Source organism: Lucilia cuprina, chromosome 3, assembly GCF_022045245.1.
Source record: "Lucilia cuprina isolate Lc7/37 chromosome 3, ASM2204524v1, whole genome shotgun sequence".
In the NCBI taxonomy this organism is placed as follows: Eukaryota; Metazoa; Arthropoda; class Insecta; order Diptera; family Calliphoridae; genus Lucilia; species Lucilia cuprina.
Genome location: NC_060951.1, coordinates 41,820,706 through 41,847,113, shown reverse-complemented (window position 1 = coordinate 41,847,113; position 26,408 = coordinate 41,820,706). Strand labels below are relative to the sequence as shown.

The window sequence follows — 26,408 nt, the reverse complement described above, 5'->3', positions numbered from 1 at the left end:
TATAGTCCTATGGTTAAGTCTTTCTTATGTACAATATTGGACAACCGTAGTCTTTGTTATAGTCAGATACGTTTTGTAATATATAGTCTCATTAATAGTCTCGTTTGGACTTTAATACCTGCACTATAGAGTATTCTTTGAGCTTGGTTTATATAGTCCAATTTTACCGATCTCATGTTATGAGAAATAAGATAAAGGTCAATGGGATATAAAAACACAATAAGTTGGTCCCATTTAATTTGCACAACATCGATGTGTGATGAACTATGTTAACAATATTTTAGCATTTTTTATAAAAACCGCAATGGTCATCAGCACACCATCATCACCATCGGGGTATTAAATTACAGATGGACATTCGAACATACAAACTTACAAACGTTTACCTACATACATACATATGAATGTCCTTTTATTGTGTTGATAAGTTATAAAATAATTGCATTTATGCTTTTTTGCTCTCTGTTTTTCTTACAATAAATATTTTTTTCTCATGTTTTATTTGTTTCAAATTTCGAACATCTGTGGTTGAATAAAAAAAAAACAGTTTAACAGTTTCTTTTAGTCGTAATATGAAGAGTGTACAATAATTATAATACGCCACCACTAGTGTTGGCTTTGTTGCAAGAAAACAAACGTTTACCACCGCGAAATTCTCATAATGCCTCAGAGTATTTATGTATAAAATGTATAAATGAAAATGATGATGATCACTAGCAACCAACCACATTGATCATCATGGTCATGATCCTCATCGTCATCGTTGTTTTAATCGTTTAGTCAATGATCAATGTCGTTGTTGTTGCTGCTGATCCCGCTGCTGTTGTTTGTGCTGTTATTGTGGTAGATCTTTTGTGTTTTTTTTTGTTTTAATATATAGAGAAAAACGTTTCGATTAAACGCTTGTACTCATATTACATGGGTCTGGTTGTAGTCTTTTTAATTTGAATTAAAGATATAAAAAATATAAGGAATTTAATTCGTCATGCTACTCGCAACACCACAAATACTGTCTATATATTAATGTAGAGAAGGCTTTATAACACCAACTCCAACTAATATGTTTGATAATGGAATGGAAAAAAAGTCTACGCACATGCGCATTGAAAAAAAGTGTGTAACGAAAATTTAAATGCTTTAGCAACGGAAAAGGACTTTTAAACATAAAAACCTAAACAGCCGTATTATATCTTTAGCATTTTAGTGTAATATTAAAGAAGGTCGATTTAAAAAGTTTTTGTTCATAATTTTTTATGGTTTTCTTAATAAAACACAAGGACTTATATTGAACTCTTTTAAGCTAAAAGGTATTTATGTTATGGTAGCGCCAGTCTGCGCCTAGCTCTGTTAAATTTTTAACCTTATGTTAATATCAGTTAGTTTTCATTTATGATTTCCTTTTCTTATTTTAGTAAATTTTTTAGCTTCTTTCAATTTTAGTTAATAAATGCCGTAGTCTATCTAATGTTTTGGGCCGAACTCGTACTGGTAAGAAGAGAAAATGTTAAGAGTTCAATATCTTTTCCACCTATTGCAATATTTAAACATTAGCTAAGCATATTGATCATAAAAGGCGTTAGAAATTGCACTAAAATAGCACTCTGTGCTTCTTATATTCACTTTAAAGCTTCCGCTTGTAATGTTTTGATTTTAGATTGTACAGCGAGTGATGAAAAAAAGTCAGGACTTTCAATGATTTAAAATTAATACAAGGTTATGAAATGGATATAAAAACAGTTTAGTATCTAAAGTAAATACTAGTTTAAGTGTCAATTATAGACTAGTTTATAATCTGTCTAGTCTATAGTCTAGTCTATAGTCTAGTCTATAGTCTAGTCTATAGTCTAGTCTATAGTCTAGTCTATAGTCTAGTCTATAGTCTAGTCTATAGTCTAGTCTATAGTCTAGTCTATAGTCTAGTCTATAGTCTAGTCTATAGTCTAGTCTATAGTCTAGTCTATAGTCTAGTCTATAGTCTAGTCTATAGTCTAGTCTATAGTCTAGTCTATAGTCTAGTCTATAGTCTAGTCTAACGTCTAGGCTATAGTCTAGTCTAACGTCTAGGCTATAGTCTAGTCTAACGTCTAGGCTATAGTCTATAGTCTACAGTCTTTTATTCTCTGCCCACTGTATAAAAAGCTCTCCAAACGATCAAGTTGTGTTTGCCTACTACAGATTAAAAGCATTGCACTGTCTTTTTTTGTTTTATTTAAGCCAATATCGTCATCGTCGACATCATGTTTTTATTTTTTTTTTTTTTTTTTTGAGGGGGTTACTATCTCAGTGAATTACTTTGGACTTTTTAAAAACACTTCTGTATTAAAACGTAAAAAAATTCAAAACTATTTTGAACAAAAAACAAAACCAATTTGGTTTATAAAAGTTCATCAGCAACACCACAGCAGTCATTCATTCATTGGTTGTTGATCTTGTAATTGTTGGTGTTGCTATATTACTTCTGCTGCTGCTGTTGTTATTGCTTATTACTTATAGTTATTTACAATATATCGTATGTTGGTTTGGATGTATAATGTTACCAGCGACAGCAGCAGCAGCAACAGCAACTATTTTGTGTTGACTGCCAAAACGTGACATAAAGTCACGATTTTGATGAAATTGAAGTCTCCTGTTTAATTTTTGTTGCGATTTTTTTCTCTTACTCTTTTTTTACTGCCATAGAACTTTTCTGTACTTTTCCTTCCCACTGTGTGTGATTTTATATATTTTTTTTATTAAATTTTCTATATTGTTGTTGCTGTAAAAACATACAAGTACAACAAGTATGTTTGATTTGTTTTTGTTGGATTTGGGGCTGGGTTATGTTTTAATATCATGTTACTCTATATGTACGACTTAAGTTGGTTCATTGAATAATCCTGATAAGAGTTGCGATTGTATACGAAATTTATTAATAGTTTTAAGATTTTTTGAAATCTTATAGTAGCTGTCATATGTTTTGCAGGAATATTTGTTTGTAGAGGTTTCCCCTCTCTGTCCTATTCTTATATATAGACTACATGTATGGTAAACTTCGGCTAAGAATAAATTTGTTGTATACCAGCTGTACAAAGTTCAGAGATCAGCATGCATTGGGCTAACAGGTGCTCTAAAAACTTGCCCTTTAGAAGCTCTGAGGAATATATTGCACATTCTACCAATAGATCTGCATATTTTAGCCATATCTGCTTGCAGCGAGGCTTAATTCGTTCGAAAGTTGATGTCCAAGAACATAAATTTTAAGCCTCCAGGAGGAACTGATGTCAAGGTAACCTACCTAGCGAATATATCATCATAATCTTTACAGATGGTTCTAAAATGAACTATGGTGTTGATTCTGGTGTCTTCTTTAAAGAAGCTGAAGTAAGTAAGTAAGTATGTATATCTCACCGTCTTCCCAACAATTGTGGTAGTATCTCTCAGGCTGAAATACATGACCTTAATATTCCCAGTAACATAGGAATTGTTGTCGAAAGTCCTGCGGAACTTCCCTTGCTAAATTCTTATACTACCACTTCCCTATTAGTTAGACAATACAACATCGATCTGTCAAGGCTTGGTCGCCTGTCTAACATTACCCTTGTTTGGAAATGAACATGCAGATAAGATTGCCTGAACGGGATCTGCTCTTGATATCTTCAACGCCGTTTTGGTAGCAACCCAGTAAGATTTTATCAAGAGTAGCTTTTTAGATTTGATCTTCAAAAGGCTGAAAATAGGAAGAATAACCTAGACACTTGTAAAGGAGCCACAGGAGAACAGACTGGATATATCGACATTGACTCTAGTAACAACAGGACAATCGGTGCTAATCAGACATTTAAGACGGCTTGGGCTCTTCTTAAATGAAAACTGTCGCAGTTGCAAAAACAGGGAATAGTAAGAAACGTTCTTCCTATTCCTTCCTAGTAACAACAGGACACTCGGTGCTAATGAGACCTGCAAGACGGCCTGGGTCCCCTTAAATGAAAACTGTCGCAGTTGCAATGACAGGGAATAGTAAGAAAAGGTCTTCCATCTTCTCTTCGAATGACCTGATCTATTCATTAAGAGAAACTGTTTTCTTTGAAGTTACTTTGCCTTGGTGAGATATCTGGGTCTAAGCATTATGATATCCTGAGATATCTCACGGCTACAGATTGGATCTAACACTATACAATAGTACATCTGACGAGTGGAACCAAATGTTTAAAATTATTCTCGAGTGTGTCATCATATAGACAAGTAACCGATCAGAACTCTTATCATGCAGTAAATTGCAAAACATTCATTTAAATTTAACTGTAACGCCATTACTGTCCTCCATTGTTTTAATTTAGACATTCATATTATTTTTATATGATAGTGTTTTTTTTTTTTTTTTTGTAAAAAACAGCCTTCAACAAATTTTTGTTAATTTTTTTTTTAAAGAAGCCATAAATAAATATTTTGAAATCGCAATTTAATTGCAAAATGTTGTTGTAAATGTTTTTCATTACGTCCAAGTTTTTTTCTTTTTTTTGTAAGTGGTTGACTCATACAGTCCATATGAATATTTTGTTGGTTACGACACTTTACCAACCAACGACTACTGTTGTGTTTGTCTATTGACCAAAAGTGACCAATTCTCTAATGGCCATCTTATAGACACACAACTTTAACAAAAAAAAAAAAAAAAACAAAGAAACCCGCAATAGTAGTAATAGCAACAACAACATAAAATACCAAAATAACAACTTGCAACAACAAGAAGCAAAGCAAATAACAACAATATTAACGCTCTAATTTATTTGTTGCGCTTGGTTGACGGCAATGGCACAAGTGGCTCATTGCTGTTGTGTTTTCATTATTACGAATAACTTTTTTTTTGTTGGTTTCTACAATTCGATGATGGTATTCCACCGCACTCCGTTGTCGTTCATAGTAAAAAAAAAGAAACGGTGTAACATCATGTCAACACAACTCAGTGCTTCGAATATAAAGTTTTTTTTCTATGTAACTGAAATGGACTTGTCCATGTTGAAGACGAAATAGAAAACAAACAAACCACACAATTGCCACCAATAAGCAGTAGACAACAACAGCAGCGGACACAAATAATAGCAATAACAACAAAAACAACAGACAATATTCATACATGTAACACGCTTCAGCGATCGACTACTGGTAAAGACGGTTACAACAAACGTTAGATGGTTGGCAATATTGCACTAGTAAATTGTATGTGGCAACAATAAAATACATTAACTAAAACAACAATAATAATAATAACAACAACACAACATAAGTCTTGGTTAAAGACAATCGATCAATTAGTGGCATGCACCACCTCAAAAAAAATGTATATGTATATCCAACAACAGTTGATATACATAAGAAATACATCAAAACTCTACATACTCATGTTGTTGCAAATCAACTTCTTAGTGGGGGTAGGTGACATACAAAAAGAGGATTTGATAAAATTGACAGACCATTTCGAGGTATTTCTAAACCATGTCTAATAGTCGAATAACAAACAATTTTTTAAGTGTCAAAACTTTAAGCGTGAAATAAACCACTTTTTGTTATACCTTAAACCACTTTAGTGGGGAGGGTATATTGGATTTGTGCTGATCTTGTTGATGTATACCTTGATGTATACCAATCGGCTCAGAATCGGTTTGTTTATCTGTCTGTCCGTCTGTCTGTCCTATCTTGTAATCAAACTACAGGACGCAACCATCGAATAGGGCTTGTAAACTTTGTAATCAAACTACACGTCGTAACTTTGGAGATAATTCAATGAAATTTGACATTAGAATTCCTATGGAAACGTAGACGAAGTCTATTATTTCACCTAGCCCCCATACAACTGAAACCGCCAAGCTACAAAACCAAGTGCAATACTATGACCCTCATGAACTTTATAAGTATATGGCCCCTATAAAAAGCCTCCTTCAAAATTTGACTTGATTGTCCATAATTATAATCAACAATAAATGGCATAAGGGCGGGTTTCTTACTACTCAGTTAAACAAGGCTTAACTTGCTGTTAGATTAAACTCCGAACAAATTTAGGCGGACTTTAAACGATGATTGTGTTTTTCAGTTTTACATTTAAGCTCAGTTAACTTTGTTAGTATTGCCAACTTTTCACTCAAAAACATATAGAATGAACAGCTGTTTTTTACAAACAATACTTTTGTAAAATGAAAAATTTTGGAAAAATGTTAAATAAATATTTAAAACAATAATAAATAAAACAAAACAAATCAGAAAATTGCAGAGTACATAAAATATTAAGTTTTTGTTCTTCCGAAATCATTGTTTAATTGTTTTTGTTAATTATGTTTTCTCACTTATAACTTAAAGTTTAATTGGCCAATTACACTCAGTTAAACTAAGATAATAAGTAACTTTACTGATAACTGTAAAACACGAAACATATATTAAACTAGGTTTAAACAAAGAATGTAGATTATCTTTATCTGTAAAACCCGCCCTAAGTATGTATATCTGAAAACTTAACCTCACTTTATTTTTGTAACAGGTGCAGGGTATTATATGGTCGGCCTCGCGCGACCGTAATTTCTTAATTGTTTTTCCATTAAAATGTTTTCAATTTTATGAAGGAACTAAACTGTCTATTCAAATAAACAAAATTCTTTTTCACCTTATAGGTTTAACTAAAGTTTAAACTTTAGTTTATATTCTATTGTATAGAATATAAACTGGAGTAAAATCCAGACTATAGACTAGATTATAATACAGACAATATTAACATATACAGAATACTTGAATCCAGACTTTGAATTAGTGTATGGACTATAATCCAGACTACCGTTTAGACTACAGCCTAGACTGGACTATCGTTCTGACTATAGAAAGAACAATAATCCAAACAATAAGCTTTCCTATATTGCGGACAATAAAATGGACTATAGTTTATGTAAAGTTTAAACTTTAGTTTATATTCTATTGTATAGAATATAAACTGGACTAAGTCCAGACAATATTAACCATATAGAGAAGACTGGAATCCAGACTTTAGATAAGTCTATGGAGTAGACTATAGACCATACTGTAATTCTGACTATAGTTCAGACTGCAGCCTAGACTGGACTATCGCTCAGACTATAAAATGAACCATAGATCAAACAATAGACTGTTCCATATTGCAGACTATAGAATAGACTACAATACTAACTATTAAGTGAACTGAAGTTCAGGCTATAGAATTGTCTATAGTCCAAACAATAGACTGGGCTAAATGCTAAACTATAAACCAGACTATAGACTTGAATACTGACTGGAATATAGTGAAGACTATTAACTAGTCCATAGTATGGATTACAGTAAAATTATGTTTAGACTATAAAATAAAACTTTAGATCAGACTAAAGTGCCGACTTTGTACTGCACAATAAGACAGATAATATACTATACTATAGTTTCAACTATAGATTCCGCCTTAGTCAATTTTTTAGACTGCCTGTTGATCAAACTGATATTAAAATTTCTAAGTATAGGAATAAGGTACTTACCAAGACTCTCTTCCCTTTTCTGAAAAGAAGATAAAAGTAATTGTGTTAAAAGTATGGGCTACTGTTTAGAATTTAGACAAAACTATACATAAACTTTAATAAATAAGAAAACAATAGAGTTAAACCAAACATTGGCCTAAAAAACAAACTTTAACAATTAAGTGTTGAAAGCCAAATTAAACAAAAAAAATAAATTCTAAAAAAATTAAGACCCACAAATATTTGTTAACTACAAAATTATTGTCTCATTTTTAACCACTTTTCGGTAAATACGTATATATTTGTCATTGACAGAAGCTACGAAATAAGAAAAAAAAAGAAAACAATAAAAAAAAGCCCATTTAAACAATTGTAAGTGACCACGAAATGTAATTTGTCAATTGTCATTATTCGGTACTTGACGGTTGGTAGTTAATGTCAGCTATGAAGTACAACAAAATATATAGAAAAAAGTATTTTTTCCATCGATTATAACCACAAGCTACTGTCATCAAGTTATTTGATGTTGTCACGCTAGTTGTCCCCTTTACTCATGGCTATTTGTGGTTTCTTTTGTTCCAAAAAGTAAAAACTACAAAAAAAACATTAAATCAAAAAAAGACAAAAAAACAGCTACTGTCGACATTATATTTAATCACCAATTGTTAAATTTTTGTGGTTGTCACAAAATTGCTCTTTGTGTAAAGCATCATTACACTTCTTCTGGCTGACTACCATAAAAAGCTCTACTCCTCTCTTAAGCTCTTCACTTACCTGATCACCACTCATCTAAAAGTTCTTGCCTTATGACCATTTAATTGCTACTACTTGTGTTCTACTTCATTTGCTTGAATGTTTAGCTCAATTTAAAAAAAAAACCAACAGCAACATAAAACCTCAAATAACAATGTCATCATTATTTTCAACATTCAGACAACTAAAAGATCCATTCAATGATCCGTTCATACATTTATTCATTCTATACATTTGTTGGCTACTAATTGCGCATGCGCAACCTCAAATTGTTATTGAGTAAATGAATTGTTGTTGTTGCAACTACTAAAAAAATAAAACTTATTTTTAAGCTTTTGTCAATTGTTGGTTAGATTCTGAACAACTTCTGTTGTTTCCCAGTTTCAGAAACCATAATTGTCTTTGGATTAGTATCGGTATAGTTAGGTTTGCCTTTTATCTGTCCAGACCTTTGATGAGTTGATTTAGTACACTTGTGCTTGTTGTGGTTTAATGGGAAATTAAATTGTTAACAGAATATACATTTCAAAGATCTGTTGTGGTGCAAGGAAAATTTAAAGATTTTTATACTTTCTAATTATATAGTTGTTGTTAAAATGCTACTACAATGACATTATTGTCAAGCTACATATTTGTTATTTATTAAAAAAAATTAATCGACATGTCCGTATTTCAGAAATTGACTAAATAAAATAAAATAGTTTTTACATTTAAATGTATTTGGGAATACATCTACAAAAATACGAATAAAAATTTTCAAATAAAAATTTAATTTTCCAAGTAAAAAAAAAAGAATTTTCACTAATGAGCCTATAGTTCACAATAATATGATTTAAACAAAAAAATTTTTATTATTTATAAAAATTTTGATTTCTTAATTAGAAGCCCTATTTTCATAAAAAATAGATTTTTTATCCTACACCACCATAGCTGGGAGGGTTTTATGCGTTTGTGCCGAAGTTTGTAACGCACAAAAATATTGGTCTCACATCTTAAGGTATACCGATCGACTCAGACAAGCTTTCTGAGTTGTTTAAGATAAACTAGGACTGGAATTAGAACTGAAACTGGAACGAAACAAAAACTGAACTAGAACTGAACTAGAACTGAACTAGAACTGAACTAGAACTGAACTAGAACTGAACTAGAACTGAACTAGAACTGAACTAGAACTGAACTAGAACTGAACTAGAACTGAACTAGAACTGAACTAGAACTGAACTAGAACTGAAATAGAACTGAACTAGAACTGAACTAGAACTGAACTAGAACTGAACCAGAACTGAACCAGAACTGAACCAGAACTGAACTAGAACTGAACTAGAACGGAACTAGAACTGAACCAGAACTCAACTAGAACTGAACTAGAACTGAACTAGAACTGAACTAGAACTGAACTAGAACTGAACTAGAACTGAACTAGAACTGAACTAGAACTGAACTAGAACTGAACTAGAACTGAACTAGAACTGAACTAGAACTGAACTAGAACTGAACTAGAACTGAACTAGAACTGAACTAGAACTGAACTAGAGCTGAACTAGAACTGAACTAGAACTGAACTAGAACTGAGCTAGAACTGAACTAGAACTAAACTAGAACTGAACTAGAATTGAAATAGAACTGAACTGGAACTAGAACTGAACAAAAAAAAAGCAAATTTAGATAAAGCAAAGTCATTTTCATAATTCCAATTATTTTTGCAATCATTCACATTAAAACATCTACAAAAATATATTTTGATATAACATCACATATCTGCTAAAATTCTGTTAATTAAGGGACATTTTGAATATCATTAAAAAATACTCATCTATAGTTCAGTTCTATAGGCAACGTGTTGAAATCTTAATAACAGACTTTTGGCTCATAAATGACTCAAGCTTTATTAAACAAACCCTAAAATGTCTTTATGTTATTATAATTAATTGTATGTATGAAATTCTAATCAAAAGAAACATTAATCATTAATTAAATGACATAAACACATGGATTGAATGTTCTGTCAAATACATATGTCAATGTAAAGCTATATTATGTATGAACATTTCAAAGCAAGCCAAGCTATCCCCCCCATCCAACAAATTCAATAATGATGAATGATTTTAGCATAAATAATTAAACAAATAACAAATGTGAGAAATATTTTTATTTTGTTTTTGTTGCAAATATATATAAAGATCAATAAACTTGAAAATATTTAAGTAATTAACAGCTTCCGTATTTGAAATAAACAAATTTATGTAAATACACTGTTACTAACAGACCATATAAAAAATAGTGGTGGGTTGTAAAAATTGCTACTTAAATTTAATCAACAGAAATATACATATTAAACAAAATAATTATAACAATAACATATAAATAACATTTACAAGGGTTAATAACATTTATTTTCAAGTGTAAATTTAGCAATGACATTATTATTGCCGTCAAATGTTTTTTGATATAGGGGAAACCTGCAGATATTCAACTTTTTAAAGATTTCATTATTTTTTTATATACGCTTCGAAACTCATTAATCGAAATATTGAAAAAAAAACTGCCGCGGGCTTTAAGTTCTTGTATTCCTGTGCTAAATAAATAGAACATTTATCAGACAACTTATTACATTTGTAGAATCCAGTATTGTTTGCAAGTAGGATTAGAACTCGGCAAAACTCTTTAACACCATAAGATATGAGAGTAGCAGCCATGGCTGCAAATTCTCATCAACTTCCTCACTGGCGTTGTACTTTTAGAAGAAACATCTTTCGCATGACCACAAAGTTCACCGGACATATTACTCAAACTAAATATTTAATACATTCGCCGAAAACGCATACAAAAATGTATGTAAGGAAAACAGTATCACAAGGAGGAAGGAAAAGGTGCCTTAAAGAGACAACAGAGTCGACGCTGATGATAAAAAAGAAAACTAAAACCAAATATCTAACCAACTAAATCCAGTCTCTACCATCATATCGTACTGAAGAGTTTTGCCAAGTGCAGGGTTAAGATTTTACTTTCATAACAGTGATTTTACGCTGTAGAGTGGAACGCTGCTGAACAATCAGTGGCCCTTTGGTAATAAATTCGATTAAATTTATTTATTACTTCACATCTAGAACTCAAGTAGAACTGAACTAGAACTGAACTAGAACTGAACTAGAACTGAACTAGAACTGAACTAGAACTGAACTAGAACTAGAACTGAACTAGAACTGAACTAGAACTGAACTAGAACTGAACTAGGACTGAACAAGAACTGAACAAGAACTGAACTTGAACTGAACAAGAACTGAACTAGAACTGAACTAGAACTGAACTAGAACTGAACTAGAACTGAACTAGAACTGAACTAGAACTGAACTAGAACTGAACTAGAACTGAACTAGAACTGAACTAGAACTGAACTAGAACTGAACTAGAACTGAACTAGAACTGAACTAGAACTGAACTAGAACTGAACTAGAACTGAACTAGAACTGAACTAGAACTGAACTAGAACTGAACTAGAACTGAACTAGAACTGAACTAGAACTGAACTAGAACTGAACTAGAACTGAACTAGAACTGAACAAGAACTGAACTAGAACTGAACTAGAACTGAACTAGAACTGAACTAGAACTGAACTAGAACTGAACTAGGACTGAACAAGAACTGAACTAGAACTGAACTAGAACTGAACTAGAACTTAACTAGAACTGAACTAGAACTGAACGAGAACTGAACTAGAACTGAACTAGAACTGAACTAGAACTGAACTAGAACTGAACTAGAGCTGAACTAGAACTGAACTAGAACTGAACTAGAACTGAACTAGAACTGAACTAGAACTGAACTAGAACTGAACTAGAACTGAACTAGAGAACTGAACTAGAACTGAACTAGAACTGAACTAGAACTGAACTAGAACTGAACTAGAACTGAACTAGAACTGAACTAGAACTGAACTAGAACTGAACTAGAACTGAACTAGAACTGAACTAGAACTGAACTAGAACTGAACTAGAACTGAACTAGAACTGAACTAGAACTGAACTAGAACTGAACTAGAACTGAACTAGAACTGAACTAGAACTGAACTAGAACTGAACTAGAACTGAACTAGAACTGAACTAGAACTGAACTAGAACTGAACTAGAACTGAACTAGAACTGAACTAGAACTGAACTAGAACTGAACTAGAACTGAACTAGAACTGAACTAGAACTGAACTAGAACTGAACTAGAACTGAACTAGAACTAGAACTGAACTAGAACTGAACTAGAACTGAACTAGAACTGAACTAGAACTGAACTAGAACTGAACTAGAACTGAACTAGAACTGAACTAGAACTGAACTAGAACTGAACTAGAACTGAACTAGAACTGAACTAGAACTGAACTAGAACTGAACTAGAACTGAACTAGAACTGAACTAGAACTGAACTAGAACTGAACTAGAACTGAACTAGAACTGAACTAGAACTGAACTAGAACTGAATTAGAACTGAACTAGAACTGAATTAGAACTGAACTAGAACTGAACTAGAACTGAACTAGAACTGAACTAGAACTGAACTAGAACTGAACTAGAACTGAACTAGAACTGAACTAGAACTGAACTAGAACTGTACTAGAACTGAACTAGAACTGAACTAGAACTGAACTAGAACTGAACTAGAACTGAACTAGAACTGAACTAGAACTGAACTAGAACTGAACTAGAACTGAACTAGAACTGAACTAGAACTGAACTAGAACTGAACTAGAACTGAACTAGAACTGAACTAGAACTGAACTAGAACTGAACTAGAACTGAACTAGAACTGAACTAGAACTGAACTAGAACTGAACTAGAACTGAACTAGAACTGAACTAGAACTGAACTAGAATTGAACTAGAACTGAACTAGAACTGAACTAGAACTGAACTAGAATTGAACTAGAACTGAACTAGAACTGAACTAGAACTGAACTAGAACTGAACTAGAACTGAACTAGAACTGAACTAGAACTGAACTAGAACTGAACTAGAACTGAACTAGAACTGAACTAGAACTGAACTAGAACTGAACTAGAACTGAACTAGAACTGAACTAGAACTGAACTAGAACTGAACTAGAACTGAACTAGAACTGAACTAGAACTGAACTAGAACTGAACTAGAACTGAACTAGAACTGAACTAGAACTGAACTAGAACTGAACTAGAACTGAACTAGAACTGAACTAGAACTGAACTAGAACTGAACTAGAACTGAACTAGAACTGAACTAGAACTGAACTAGAACTGAACTAGAACTGAACTAGAACTGAACTAGAACTGAACTAGAACTGAACTAGAACTGAACTAGAACTGAACTAGAACTGAACTAGAACTGAACTAGAACTGAACTAGAACTGAACTAGAACTGAACTAGAACTGAACTAGAACTGAACTAGAACTTAACTAGAACTGAACTAGAACTGAACGAGAACTGAACTAGAACTGAACTAGAACTGAACTAGAACTGAACTAGAACTGAACTAGAGCTGAACTAGAACTGAACTAGAACTGAACTAGAACTGAACTAGAACTGAACTAGAACTGAACTAGAACTGAACTAGAACTGAACTAGAACTGAACTAGAACTGAACTAGAACTGAACTAGAACTGAACTAGAACTGAACTAGAACTGAACTAGAACTGAACTAGAACTGAACTAGAACTGAACTAGAACTGAACTAGAACTGAACTAGAACTGAACTAGAACTGAACTAGAACTGAACTAGAACTGAACTAGAACTTAACTAGAACTGAACTAGAACTGAACGAGAACTGAACTAGAACTGAACTAGAACTGAACTAGAACTGAACTAGAACTGAACTAGAGCTGAACTAGAACTGAACTAGAACTGAACTGGAACTGAACTAGAACTGAACTAGAACTGAACTAGAACTGAACTAGAACTGAACTAGAACTGAACTAGAACTGAACTAGAACTGAACTAGAACTGAACTAGAACTGAACTAGAACTGAACTAGAACTGAACTAGAACTGAACTAGAACTGAACTAGAACTGAACTAGAACTGAACTAGAACTGAACTAGAACTGAACTAGAACTGAACTAGAACTGAACTAGAACTGAACTAGAACTGAACTAGAACTGAACTAGAACTGAACTAGAACTGAACTAGAACTGAACTAGAACTGAACTAGAACTGAACTAGAACTGAACTAGAACTGAACTAGAACTGAACTAGAACTGAACTAGAACTGAACTAGAACTGAACTAGAACTGAACTAGAACTGAACTAGAACTGAACTAGAACTGAACTAGAACTGAACTAGAACTGAACTAGAACTGAACTAGAACTGAACTAGAACTGAACTAGAACTGAACTAGAACTGAACTAGAACTGAACTAGAACTGAACTAGAACTGAACTAGAACTGAACTAGAACTGAACTAGAACTGAACTAGAACTGAACTAGAACTGAACTAGAACTGAACTAGAACTGAACTAGAACTGAACTAGAACTGAACTAGAACTGAACTAGAACTGAACTAGAACTGAACTAGAACTGAACTAGAACTGAACTAGAACTGAACTAGAACTGAACTAGAACTGAACTAGAACTGAACTAGAACTGAACTAGAACTGAACTAGAACTGAACTAGAACTGAACTAGAACTGAACTAGAACTGAACTAGAACTGAACTAGAACTGAACTAGAACTGAACTAGAACTGAACTAGAACTGAACTAGAACTGAACTAGAACTGAACTAGAACTGAACTAGAACTGAACTAGAACTGAACTAGAACTGAACTAGAACTGAACTAGAACTGAACTAGAACTGAACTAGAACTGAACTAGAACTGAACTAGAACTGAACTAGAACTGAACTAGAACTGAACTAGAACTGAACTAGAACTGAACTAGAACTGAACTACAACTGAACTAGAACTGAACTAGAACTGAACTAGAACTGAACTAGAACTGAACTAGAACTGAATTAGAACTGAACTAGAACTGAATTAGAACTGAACTAGAACTGAACTTAGAACTGAACTAGAACTGAACTAGAACTGAACTAGAACTGAACTAGAACTGAACTAGAACTGAACTAGAACTGAACTAGAACTGAACTAGAACTGAACTAGAACTGAACTAGAACTGAACTAGAACTGAACTAGAACTGAACTAGAACTGAACTAGAACTGTACTAGAACTGAACTAGAACTGAACTAGAACTGAACTAGAACTAGAACTGAACTAGAACTGAACTAAAACTGAACTATTACTGAATTAGAACTAAACTAAAACTGAACTAGAACGAAACTAAAACTGGACTAGATCTAAACTTGAAATTAAGTAGAAATTTCTTCATAATATGTTTTTTAGCAGGTTAACCATCTAGGTTATAGACCAAATGTACATAAAATTTTTATCAATTGCCTGATATCAGCAAATAATAAAAATGAACGTAATATAAACTTGTAGTGACCAAATGGTGGAAATGTTGAAAAAAAATATCTCAACTAAAACAAACGTTCATTCGAACATAATATTACACTAGCTGATGCCATCATTTAAAATAAAACGTTGTTGGCCAAGGCAAAATCAATAAAATATTAATGCCCGATAGCATAAGTGATTGGTCAATTCTCCAATACTAAAAATAACCATGTAGAGACCTTTACTCACCGATATACACACAACTAAATACTCCCTCCACAAATCCTCAAAAAATAACGAAAGAAGGAAAAAAACGACAGTTTATTTTATTTTCTCGTATCGATTCTTTTATTATTTATGTAGAAGATGAAGTATAGGAACTCCAACCAGTGATCACGCTAGTTGATCTTCACCATTCACCTTCTTTCTCTACATACTTATTTCGATTTTAGTTTTTCTCTTGCCATTATACAGTTGTCTTCCACTCATATTTGAAAGACGACAAAAACTTGATGGGATCATAATATTGTATTATTGGAATGATGCAAAAGTTGATGATGATAATAATGTGGTGGCTATGAATTGCATTCGCGTAAACGAATGGTAAACTTGTGAATAATGATGATGTCTTCTCCAAAAAAACGCCAAATACATAGGAGTACTTTTCACAAACTTCCCCTTTGATAGTTGATTTTGTATGAGAAAGGCTGGCCAGGAAATAACGTCACTTATACAGACACTACAATTTTTTCCTTCGAGAAACAAGAAGAAGATCTAAATGTGGAAAAACATCTGCTTATTATTTAATATTGAATGATGTTCGATTGGTAATTCATTCTTGTCTTTAGTTGGATTTTGTTTCTTTAACTTTGTTGGCTTAGCCAAATTGGGCTCAGATGTTTTGTAAGAGATTAGCCAAAGGGGTTGTTGAAACAAATTTAAGTGTATTTCTTTTCTTTAGGTTTTCATTGGTGTATGTTTGAATGATGACCGGAACTTTGTGCATTTTTTTTTTACAGAGAATCGAGATTTATTAATGTTTAAGTTTTTAATACTATATATATAATTTAATGTGATCTTTGCTTTGTTTCATCATTTAATATTATGAGGATATCAGAGCGACTATATTAGAATCGTATTGTTTGGATATTTTAATTCCGGTTTTCGGTTCTAGTTCAGTTCTAGTATAGTTCCAGTTCAGTTCTAGTTCAGTTCTAGTTCAGTTCTAGTTCAGTTCTAGTTCAGTTCTAGTTCAGTTCTAGTTCAGTTCTAGTTCAGTTCTAGTTCAGTTCTAGTTCAGTTCTAGTTCAGTTCTAGTTCAGTTCTAGTTCAGTTCTAGTTCAGTTCTAGTTCAGTTCTAGTTCAGTTCTAGTTCAGTTCTAGTTCAGTTCTAGTTCAGTTCTAGTTCAGTTCTAGTTCAGTTCTAGTTCAGTTCTAGTTCAGTTCTAGTTCAGTTCTAGTTCAGTTCTAGTTCAATTCTAGTTCTAGTTCAGTTCTAGTTCTAGTTCAGTTCTAGTTCAGTTCTAGTTCAGTTCTAGTTCAGTTCTAGTTCAGTTCTAGTTCAGTTTCTAGTTCAGTTCTTCAGTTCTAGTTCAGTTCTAGTTCAGTTCTAGTTCAGTTCTAGTTCAGTTCTAGTTCAGTTCTAGTTCAGTTCTAGTTCAGTTCTAGTTCAGTTCTAGTTCAGTTCTAGTTCAGTTCTAGTTCAGTTCTAGTTCAGTTCTAGTTCAGTTCTAGTCTAGAACTGAACTAGAACTGAACTAGAACTGAACTAGAACTGTACTAGAACTGAACTAGAACTGAACTAGAACTGAACTAGAACTAGAACTGAACTAGAACTGAACTAAAACTGAACTATTACTGAATTAGAACTAAACTAAAACTGAACTAGAACGAAACTAAAACTGGACTAGATCTAAACTTGAAATTAAGTAGAAATTTCTTCATAATATGTTTTTTAGCAGGTTAACCATCTAGGTTATAGACCAAATGTACATAAAATTTTTATCAATTGCCTGATATCAGCAAATAATAAAAATGAACGTAATATAAACTTGTAGTGACCAAATGGTGGAAATGTTGAAAAAAAATATCTCAACTAAAACAAACGTTCATTCGAACATAATATTACACTAGCTGATGCCATCATTTAAAATAAAACGTTGTTGGCCAAGGCAAAATCAATAAAATATTAATGCCCGATAGCATAAGTGATTGGTCAATTCTCCAATACTAAAAATAACCATGTAGAGACCTTTACTCACCGATATACACACAACTAAATACTCCCTCCACAAATCCTCAAAAAATAACGAAAGAAGGAAAAACACGACAGTTTATTTTATTTTCTCGTATCGATTCTTTTATTATTTATGTAGAAGATGAAGTATAGGAACTCCAACCAGTGATCACGCTAGTTGATCTTCACCATTCACCTTCTTTCTCTACATACTTATTTCGATTTTAGTTTTTCTCTTGCCATTATACAGTTGTCTTCCACTCATATTTGAAAGACGACAAAAACTTGATGGGGATCATAATATTGTATTATTGGAATGATGCAAAAGTTGATGATGATAATAATGTGGTGGCTATGAATTGCATTCGCGTAAACGAATGGTAAACTTGTGAATAATGATGATGTCTTCTCCAAAAAAACGCCAATACATAGGAGTACTTTTCACAAACTTCCCCTTTTGATAGTTGATTTTGTATGAGAAAGGCTGGCCAGGAAATAACGTCACTTATACAGACACTACAATTTTTCCTTCGAGAAACAAGAAGAAGATCTAAATGTGGAAAAACATCTGCTTATTATTTAATATTGAATGATGTTCGATTGGTAATTCATTCTTGTCTTTAGTTGGATTTTGTTTCTTTAACTTTGTTGGCTTAGCCAAATTGGGCTCAGATGTTTTGTAAGAGATTAGCCAAAGGGGTTGTTGAAACAAATTTAAGTGTATTTCTTTTCTTTAGGTTTTCATTGGTGTATGTTTGAATGATGACCGGAACTTTGTGCATTTTTTTTTTACAGAGAATCGAGATTTATTAATGTTTAAGTTTTTAATACTATATATATAATTTAATGTGATCTTTGCTTTGTTTCATCATTTAATATTATGAGGATATCAGAGCGACTATATTAGAATCGTATTGTTTGGATATTTTAATTCCGGTTTTCGGTTCTAGTTCAGTTCTAGTATAGTTCCAGTTCAGTTCTAGTTCAGTTCTAGTTCAGTTCTAGTTCAGTTCTAGTTCAGTTCTAGTTCAGTTCTAGTTCAGTTCTAGTTCAGTTCTAGTTCAGTTCTAGTTCAGTTCTAGTTCAGTTCTAGTTCAGTTCTAGTTCAGTTCTAGTTCAGTTCTGGTTCAGTTCTAGTTCAGTTCTAGTTCAGTTCTAGTTCAGTTCTAGTTCAGTTCTAGTTCAGTTCTAGTTCAGTGATTCGGATTATTTTGTAGAGCCTAAGTCCGAAATCTTAAAATAGCTCATGAGAATTTTCCCCCATCTATCAAATTTAAAACATTTGCATTACATGCATTACAAATGCCTTTTGTCGATTGGAACAATTAAATAAATATTTATAATTAAAACAACAATAATTTACACTGACAAACATTTCATGCATAATTACATTAAACACGACAACAAAAATTAAACAAAACACTGAAAATTATTTTTCAATAAAAATAGAAAACAAAATTTTATAAATTTCACTAAAAAATAATGAACTAAACACAAATACAAAAAAAAAAAAAAAATAAATACCCACTGACAACACAAATGTAAACATGTACATTGTCAACCCAGATGTCAGTTTAGTTGTGGTTGGCGCTCAATTAAATGTAAACTAGCTGTCAATTTGGGCACCAAAAATACATACAAATCTGCATAAATAAGGAGTACTAATGATCGTGTGTGTATGGAAATTCTGGAGGAGAATAAATTCTCTAAATAGTAAATGTCTATAATCAACAAGATCTATTGTGTGTGTGAGAATGTGCGTGCATAAAATTTGTGGGGAAACTCCATGAAAAATTATGAGTAATTTTTGACAGTTTGTTTATTTGAATTTGTCGCGTATTTGTTTTTCCCGGTAATATAAACGGATTAGAGTAAACGCAATGTGGGCGGTCGCAATGGAACGTTTTGAATGAAATCAACTATATGGCAACAACAACATTAGCAAGAAAAACCAAATAATAATGATGATCATCATTATTTTAATCATAATGAAAATGAAGCTGAAAAAAATATGCTAAACGTATGGCTACGAATGTTATTGAAATTGAAATTTATGTTAGAGGAAATTATTTCTTTTTTCATTTGGAATATTTAGACGTGTTGTTGTTTTAATGTTTCTTAAAATATGTGTGGCATTTTTTAGGGTGGCGTCTGGAAACTTTAAAATTTAAATATTTTGTCTAGTCACAAATAAACTTTACACAAATTTCCATGAAGTGAATATGTAAAAAATTAATGCTAAATAAAGCTAAATGTGTACTTTTTTAATTGAATGACTGACATTGTTTACAAATGCAAAATTACTTTAGGTGGCAACTCCATTAAGTCTTTATATTGTTTACATTAAAATTAGTTGTGGAAAAAACTAGAATTTAAAGATTTTTTTTGACATTTCATAACGCCTTTGGCTAAAAATTTATTTCTTCACAATTGAAGTATAAATCGCAATTTAAATCATTTTGGTGAGTAGGTGACAGGTTCATATAAATATTATTTTTTTTACAAAATCATTCTTTGTCATAAAATTATTTGAAAAAAGTTTATTAATCCCTTGTCACATTATCTTCTTAAAATTTTTAGCGATCGCTTTATAAACATTTGTTAAGGTTTTAAATGTAATTGTTTAATTTGTTTCGTTGTTTCTTAATAAAAGCATATCACACTTCAAAATGTCACTTGAAATGTCAAAAATTAAAACTATTTTGTTTTAAATTTAAATACATACACGGTTTTTTTAAGTTTATTGTACTCATGACAGTTTTTTAAATGTACATTGTGTGACAGTTACATACATTGTGTAAAGCATAAAAGTCGTTATTATTCAAGGTTAATGTTGTCAACTGTCAGCACGGTGAGTTAATGTATTTTTTTCCAATTTCATTCAAGTGTATAAATGTGACATACAAAATCGATTTTTAAAGTGTTACACATATAAATGTGTCAATTGTGTTATATGTAATCCATAAAAATTTTAAATGATTATAAATGGTGTCAACTCTAACCAGAAATTTGTCATACTTTACGTGAGAATTTGTTGATTTCTTTTATGATTTAAATATTAAGCGTTGTATATGTTTTTTTTTCGAACTTAGAGAGAAAACAGTGAATATTTGTAAAAAATTAAATTTTTCCTCAAAAATAGATCTTAATGAAAAACTTTAAATATATTATAGATCCTTAAAGATCGACAACGATGCGTTGTCAATATTACAATCGTTGTTGTAGGTACTTTGACAACGGATGTTATTGGAAAATTATAAACACTTTGATATTAATTTGACATCAGGCGTATTTCTTTTCCCCTCTGTGTACTAAATGCAAAAGTATTCTTAACTAAATGAGAATTATATCAAGACCGTATTAGATAGCAAGAAAGATTTAACTGAATACTCTTCTGAATGCAAGGTTTACGTCGCATGGGTACCATGGCACTAGGGAGTATTCGGCAACAAAGGGCAAATATAATAGCTTTAAACGATAGAGAGATCGAGGATGTTAACCTGACGAACGCAAAACCATTCAACTCAAAAAAAAGTCGAGTTGAACATATGAGAAAGAGGAACAAACAAGTTTAATTGAAATAATAAAAACGTGGGTGAATACACAAAGATCTTGTGGGATGACCCTGATGAGAGTAAGACAATAAATCTCCTTAAAATGAGCAAGTCTGAGATTAGTATGATGGTACGTATTCTAAGTGGACATTCGGTTTCAGAGGAATGTAGAGCATGGGGAGAGAACAGTGAAACTCTGGAGAACTTTCTTTGCCCCGTTCAAACATTCGTCGAAGTTAGATCCAGGTATCTAAGGGTGATGTTATTCCGGCCCAATAAAACTAACTAACTAATTAACTAACTAACTAACTAACTAACTAACTAACTAACTAACTAACTCACTCACTCACTCACTCACTCACTCACTAACTAACTAACTAACTAACTAACTAACTAACTAACTAACTAACTAACTAACTAACTGACTGATTAACTAACTAACTAACTAACTAACTAACTTACTAACTAACTAATTAACTAACTAACGAACTAACTAACTAATTAACTAACTAACTAACGAACTAACTAACTTACTAACTAACTGAAATGCAATTAGAAATTTCTGAAATATAATTGGAATTAATATTTAAGTTAATTTAAAATTTTCTGAAATAATAACCGAAAATTCCGAAATATAATTAGAAATTTCTGATATATAACTGGAAATTTCTGAAATATAATTAGAAAGTTCTGAAAGCGTTAGAGATTGTATATGAAGTACGGACAACCAGCCGAATCGGTTAATATCCATGGCTCCGCTGATTAGGCAACTACGGCCGAAATTTTAACTTTAGTAGTTAATTTTTATTATGCCCACACTTTTAAAATCATCAATATCATTTATTGCAAATTTTTATTTCATTTTAACATTTTTTCTTTAAATGGACATTAAGACCTTTCTGCAACAACACCCCAGGGTAACATATCTATTCATGTGTATTCTAGAGATATTCAAAATAAATTACTCTATTTTATGCACCAATCAAATACATATATTTTAAAGAAGACTTTTTTTAGCGAAAGTCTAAAAATTTCTCGAATATATTTTTCTTTAGCCGAAATCATACTTGTCCTTATAACAAGTGCTTTTAGCCAACAAAGGTCAAAGGCAAAATAAAGAAAGGACTAATAAGGATGTGTTACGTAAAGAATAAATAAAAACCGCAAAACAAGTTTTTTTGTTAAACTTCTTGTATAATAAAAAGGATTTTTGTTTGAGAAAAAGGGGAAAAAGTAACAGTATTTTTGTATTTAAGTATCACTAATCTTGTAAATAAAATATGAAGTGGTTATTCATATGAGACTTTAAGTATTTGTAAATAAGGAAAATTGTTACGAGGTATGCTTTATAAATAACTGCAGAAAGATCGGTAAAGTAAAAGTTTTACTATATTTTTGATGAAGATTTTTGGATTGGGTCGTGATACAATTGTTAGATGCTGTCATTAGATCAAAAGCTATACATACACGGTTTTTAGATCTATCAAGGTTGTTAGATCTCTCAATGTGCTGACAATGTACTGAGAATCAAAAATTGTTAGCAACAGATACATTGTACGTTTAGACAATTGCAAGAAAATCTTACAATTTCATTGTCAGATATTGTAAGACAACAAACTAAAATATCTGCCAACAAAAATGTCATTTTATTGTTGTACATATGTTCATTTAAGGAACCGTGTTGCCAATAGACATTTATCTGACAATGATTCTATTGTGAGATAAAATTGTCAGACAGTTATTTGGCAATGATGACGTAATGTGTTTATATGGATATGAGATGTTTGACAAATATTGTTTTACAATATACTGATAATACTTTATCTAACAAAATTGCAAGACAAAAATTGCATGTTCAAACAGTTGTTCGACTTTTTCTAAACATTTTTCTGCCAACATTGTAAGATCTGCCACCCATGTATACGTAGCTTAATAACCGTGTTAAATAGTCATTGTCAGAAATGCCTTTTCAGACAACGTTTCAAAGCACAAATTGTAAGATCACAGGATTATTAGACATTTTACTGCCAACGTTGTAAGATCTGACAACATTTTATTTCATTGCAATTCATCCGTATGTATTTCTTTTCTGACAAAGTTTCAAATCAAAAATTTAAAGTTCACAGGATTTTTAGACATTTTCTAAATATTTTACTGCCAACATTGTAAGATCTGACAACCTTGTATCACAGATTTAATTTCATGTCTTTCTTTACATCAATTTCAATTTTACCCTCGTTTTAGTCCCCATATGCACGTAGTCGTTACAAAAACTTTTCATTTTTCGGTTCACAAATTATCTTAACAAATCTTAAGCATAATTTAATTTTCATAATAAAACTACTTGTTTCTTAGTTTTAGCTTTCTTTACAGATTTTTTGCCAAATTTCGTACCACAATTTGTTCTTAAAATTAATTGAATTTTACCACAAGTACATGAAACAATTCTTCATATTTTTTTACCCCACAAATGACTTGAGGGTGTTTTTGTTAAACATAATGTTTGAGTATGACACAAATGGAATGTCATTTCTTATAGTATGTGTCATTTTTTGAATAGATTCCCAAAAAAAAAGCTAAACTCAAATTACAAAAGAACCCATAACAAACTAGAAATACTGAAAATGTCTTTAACTAGTATTTTGTTTCGATTGTTATTAAAACACTTGTCGAACATGGCAAAACATATGTGTCTTCACATACTAGTCAAGGCACAAATGACCACTTTGTTACCACAATAACATACTTGGAAATGTGAAATTGGACGTCGAGTACTAAATGTTGTCTCTACGTGTCACTCATTATTCTTGACTGGTTTTGTTTTCTTTCTAGACTAAATATTTTGTGGTTTATGTGACCATTATATGTTTTTTGTACTCATATTCCTTAAGGCTTTTATTTTTATTTGGGACATTTTTTTCTTCTCTTAACTGTTTTTACTGTACATATTAATCTTTAAGGACTAAAGGTAATTTTTATTATTTAGTCACGCGTTAGTTTTTTGACTTGTTTTTGTGATGCATGATTTTAAGACATTTATTTGTTTGTCTATTTCAATGTAGAAAATTTTATAAACAGCTGGGCTTTTTTTTTCTTTTCAAAGGTTTTTTGATTAGTTGGAAGAATAACTAAAGAGAAAATACATATGTAATTGTAACAAATGTAGTAAACGTAGTTTATGTCTAACATTTTCGTCTACATATTTGTGTGTCAATTATTGGGAGTCATCTGTATAGACTGCTCCTTTATTGCTAGGTCTATGTGTGTGTTTGTATATATTATAAAAAACAAACTTTTTCTCAGCTATGATTTTTCAACGGCCGTTTCAAATTTCCAATTTCAGTTTTTTTGAAACTTTCAAAATTTTAAGGTGATCTCATAGAGATTTATGGACTATTTTAAACGGTAAAAAATTTAATCAATATTTCTTACAGATTAACTATACCTGCGATTTCAACTCGGCGGATTTTGGTAAAATCCCATTTTTTGTAATATTAAATATGAAGTATTTTCCGAAGTTTTAATAAAATCAGATATTCATATAGTGGTATATAGGCGAAACTAATTGTCAAGGTCTTAAGTCCACTGTCAAAGACCTAACTGGTGAGAATGTATTAGTAGAAACAAAAAAATAAACACAGTTGTTCAAAAGGTACTAAATAAAAAATGTATTTTTTGGACGTTATTCTTTGTGTGTTATTAATGAAATTTTATATGACAGTGTATGAAAATATTAGTTATTTATTTTTTTTTGAAAAGATATTTAATCTCAAAACATATTATAAACACGTCTTTTTGTTATTTTTTTGTTGAATTAAAAAAGTATGTAAAATACAAAATAATTTTTAATTTTCAATACTAAAATGTACAGCTTTTCATTTTTCAATTTTAATTAAAATAAAATGTCAAAGAATAAAAAATATTTTTTTTTTCGTTTGTAAAATATAAATTATTTTCGGGGTTTTAAATAAATGAAAAGTGTTGAAAAAAATAATAAACATTAAGTTTAAGTGATAAGAAAAACTAATAAGTGGTAATATCCCCGCAATATTGCGAAGAAAATTTGATGTTTAGTGAGTGCATTTAGTTCTCACAAGTTTGTTTTATTCTCTCAGAGCTCGTCTGTGTGAAGAGAATAACAATTTTTTTTTGAAAACCCCTTTAGTTTCGCCTATATGTACTACTATATGCAGATATTCCTAACCCATAAACTGTGGAGTTCAAACGTCAAATTATGCAATAGTATTTGGTTGTTCTCAGTGCACCATGTCGAAATAATATTTATTTGTCGGCTATATTTACCAAAAACTATTTGAATTTATTTTTTAAACTCTAAAGTCCGATACACTGAACACTAAGAAGTGAAACGCTGTCATTTTTTTACAACAACAACGTTACGCTCTTCTCACAGAAGAGTTCTGTGTAACTCCAACATATATGTAAGAAACTTACTCTCTCTCCAAACTTCAAAACTTTGTCGCGAAAATTCCTGGCTTATAGAACTTGAAAATATTTTTTATCACTTAACGTTATATTTTATTATTTTTTTGCACACTTTATATTTAATAGACCGAAAAGATTTAATTTTTTACAAACGAAAAAACAATATTTTTTTTATTTTTTTGACATTTAATTTTTGTTGTTGAAATTAAAACGAAAAAAGAACAATGTTGTAAATTTTCGTATGGTACAAGAAAAAAATATTTCAACTAACTTAATTATTATTTCAATATTGCAGATTAAAAAGCAAAGATACGTTCATATATAACGTTTATAGATAAATTATGTTGCAAAATATTTAAAGAAATCTTCTAAAATATAAATTCAAATGAAATAATTTTTTTTTTAAATTTTTAAATCCGATTTTTTGCAACTATGTTGGCTACTAATACATTCTTAGAGTTAGGTACCGACTGACAGTAGACTTAGGTACTTTTTGACAGCGTTTCACTTCTTATTTATTCTTTGGTCCGA

At 31.3% G+C, this 26,408-nt stretch overlaps 1 long non-coding RNA gene across 1 annotated transcript in view; it reads right to left on the bottom strand.

Moving 5' to 3' along the window:
* LOC124419094 overlaps positions 1-25,939 on the bottom strand; it is a 97,311-nt gene extending 71,372 nt beyond the window's left edge. The window contains exons 1-2 of the long non-coding RNA XR_006940398.1: positions 25,887-25,939; positions 7,503-7,521 (exon numbers count right to left, since the gene is read on the bottom strand). This is a non-coding gene — a long non-coding RNA (uncharacterized LOC124419094). The remainder of the gene's footprint in view (positions 1-7,502; positions 7,522-25,886) is intronic.
* Between the last annotated feature and the right edge of the window lie 469 nt (positions 25,940-26,408).